The following is a 3,935-nucleotide window of genomic DNA, read 5'->3' as shown; positions in this document are numbered from 1 at the left end:
CTGGAGCATTACAAATGCTGCTCAACAGTGTGTAATCATCAGCAAACATCCCACCTATGACCTTAGAATGGAAGGATATCCTCAATGTGAAAATGGGACTCGAGGAGCTCTTGTCTTAAACTAGATACAGGTTATTACACGACAGTAACCAAGTAAAAGTTGCATTGGAATGATAAACATTGTTTCAAACATTATGAGCAAGTCTTAGAAGGTAGAAACATCTCCTTTGAGATCCAGACCCATTCTCACGGCCCAGGTCCTTATGACATGACATTATCATAATAGGGGAAGCTGAATCAATACTGACTCTTTTGGAACTAAACATAGTGATTCCTGAATGGATTGAGCAGCACTCACGAAATAAAAGTGAGGAACTACTTCTTTGCCTCTGGATTCTTTGCAATGAAATGGGAATTAATTAAATACCAAGGTGTGGTCACTGTCCATCTGTCCCAGCAGAACGGGCCAGAATTTCAAGAATTTCAGTGAAAATGTCATGATTCAAAAAAATTACATTGTGCATATCTTTGATAAAACTATCCACAAGGGGAAGTAGATCCACAATCTGTTCACCATTTTTGGTTCAGTTTATCATATGAATGAACATAGAACATAGAACATGACAGCACAGGCAGTTCGGCCTTCGATGCTGTGCTGACCTGTCATACCGATCTCAAGCCCATCTAAACTACACTATTCCATGTACGTCCATATGCTTGTCCAATGATGACTTAAATGTACCTAAAGTTGGCGAATCTACTACCGTTGCAGGCAAAGCATTCCATTCCCTTACTACTCTCTGAGTAAAGAAACTACCTCTGACATCTGTCCTATATCTTTCACCGCTCAACTTAAAGCTATGCCCCCCGTGCTCGCTGTCACCATCCTTGGAAAAAGGCTCTCCCTATCCACCCTGTCTAACCCTCTGATTATTTTATATGTTTCAGTTAAGTCCCCTCTCAACCTTCTTCTCTCTGACGAAAACAGCCTCAAGTCCCTCAGCCTTTCCTCGTAAGACCTTCCCTCCATACGAGGCAACATCCTAGTAAATCTCCTCTGCACCCTTTCCTAAGCTTCCACATCCTTCTTCTAATGTGGTGACCAGAACTGCACACAATACTCCAAGTGCGGCTGCACCAGAGTTTTGTACAGCTGCAGCATAACCTCTTGGTTCCGGAACTCGATCCCTCTGTTAATAAAAGCTTCAACACTGTGTGCCTTCTTAACACCCCTGTCAACCTGGGTGGCAACTTTCAAGGATCTGTGTACATGGACACCGAGATCTCTCTGCTCATCTACACTACTAAGAATCTTAGCCCAGTACTTTGCATTCCGGTTACTCCTACCAAAGTGCATCACCTTACACTTGTCCACGTTAAACTCCATTTGCCACCTCTCAGCCCAGCTCTGCAGCTTATCTATGTCTCTCTGTAACCTACAACATCCTTCTTCACGATCCACAACTCCACCGACCTTAGTGTCGTCTGCAAATTTACTAACCCATCCTTCTACGCCCTCATCCAAGTCATTTATAAAAATGACAAACAACAGTGGACCCAACACCGACCCTTGCGGTACACCACTAGTTACTGGACTCTAGGATGAACATTTCCCATCAACCACCACCCTCTGTCTTCTTTCAGCAAGCTAATTTCCGATCCAAACTGCTATATCTCCCACAATTCCATTCCTCTGCATTTTGTACAATAGTCTGTTTTGGGGACCCTTATCGAACGCCTTGCTGAAATCCATAGACTCCACACTAACCGGTTTACTCTCATCTACCTGTTTGGTCACCTTCTCAAAGAACTCAATAAGGTTTGTGAGGCACGACCTACCCTTCACAAAACCGTGCTGACTATCTCTGATCAAATTATTCTTTTCTAGATGATTATAAATCCTGTCCCTTAGAACCTTTTCCAACACTTTACCAACAACTGAGGTAAGGCTCACTGGCCGATAATTACCAGGGTTGTCTCTACTCCCCTTCTTGAACAGGGGAACCACAATTGCTATCCTCCAATCATCTGGCACTATTCCTGTAGACAATGACAATTAAAGATCAATGCCAAAGGCTCGGCAATCTCCTCCCTGGCTTCCCAGAGGATCCTAGGATAAATTCCATCCGGCCCAGGGGTCTTATCTATCTTCACACTCTGTAGGATTTCTCATACCTCTTCCTTGTGAACCTCAATCCCACCTAGTCTAGTAGCCTGTATCTCAGTATTCTCCTCGACAACATGGTCGTTTTCGAGAGCGAATACTGTCAAAAATATTCATTTAGTGCTTCCCCTATCTGCTCTGATTCCAGACACAACTTCCCACGACTATCCTTGATTGGCCCTAATCTTACTCTCGTCATTCTTTTATTCCTTAAGTTCCTATAGAAAGCCTTAGGGTTTACCCTGATCCTATCCGCCAGCAACTTCTCTTGTCTCCTCCTGGCTCTTCTGAGCTCTCTCTTTAGGTCTTTCCTGGCTACCTTGTAACCCTCAAGCACCCTAACTGAGCCTTCACATCTCATCCTGACATAAAGTGTGAAGCTGGATGAACACAACAGGCCAAGCAGCATCTCAGGAGCACAAAAGCTGACGTTTCAGGCCTAGACCCTTCATCGAGACCCTTCATTTTACGCCTGAAACATCAGCTTTTATGCTCCTGAGATGCTGCTTGGCCTGCTGTGTTCATCCAGCTTCACACTTTGTTATCTTGGATTCTCCACCATCTGCAGTTCCCATTATCACTCATCCTAACATAAGCCTTCTTCTTCCTCTTGACCAGAGATTTCACTTCCTTCGTAAAACACAGCTCCCACGCTCTATAGCTTCCTCCCTGCCTGACAGGTACATACTTATCGAGGACACACAGGAACTTTTCTTTGAATAAGCTCCACATTTCTAATGTGCCCATCCCCTGCGGTTTCCTTCCCCATCCTATGCTCCCTAAATCTTGCCTAATCTCATCGTAATTGCCTTTCCCCTAGCTGGAACTCTTGCCCAGTGGTATACACCTATCCCTTTCCATCACTAAAGTAAACATAACAGAATTGTGATCGCCATCACCAAAGTGCTCACCTACTTCCAAATCTAACAGCTGGCCGGGCTCATTACCCAGTACCAAATCTAATGTGGCGTCGCCCCTTGTTGGCCTGTCTACATACTGTGTCAGGAAGCCCTCCTGCACACACTGGACAAAAACTGACCCATCTATAGAACTCAAGCTATAGTGTTCCCAGTCAATATTTGGAAAGTTGAAGTCCCCCATGACAACTACCCTGTCTCTCTCACTCCTATCGAGAATCATCTTTGCTATCCTTTCCTCTACATATCTGGGACTATTCGGAGGCCTATAGAAAACTCCCAACAGGGTGACCTCTCCTTTCCTGTTTCTAACCTCAGCCCATACTACCTCAGTTGACGAGTCTCCAAACATCCTTTCTGCAACTGTAATACTGTCCTTGACCAACAATGCCACACCTCCCCCTCTTTTACCGTCTTTTCTGCTCTTACTGAAACATCTAAATCCCGGAACCTGCAACAACCATTCCTGTCCCTGCTCTATCCATGTCTCTGAAATGGCCACAACATCGAAGTCCCAGGTACTAACCCATGCTGCAAGTTCACCCACCATATTCCGGACGCTCCTGGCATTGAAGCAGACACACTTCAAACCAACTGCTTGCTTGCCGGTGCCGTCTTGCGTCCCTGAAACTTTATTTTGGACCTCCCTACTCTCAACCTTTTCTATGCTTGAACAACAATTTTGGTTCACATCCCCCTGCTGAATTAGCTTAAACCCACCTGAAAAGCCTTAGTGAATTTCCCCCCCAGGATATCGGTACCCCTCTGGTTCAGGTGAAGACCATCTTGCTTGTAGAGGTCCCACCCACCCGAGAAAGACCCCCAATTATTCAAGAATCCAAAACCCTCTTTCCT

Source organism: Stegostoma tigrinum, unplaced genomic scaffold (assembly GCF_030684315.1).
Source record: "Stegostoma tigrinum isolate sSteTig4 unplaced genomic scaffold, sSteTig4.hap1 scaffold_136, whole genome shotgun sequence".
NCBI classification, from domain to species: Eukaryota; Metazoa; Chordata; class Chondrichthyes; order Orectolobiformes; family Stegostomatidae; genus Stegostoma; species Stegostoma tigrinum.
Note: the sequence above shows the minus strand (reverse complement) of the source record.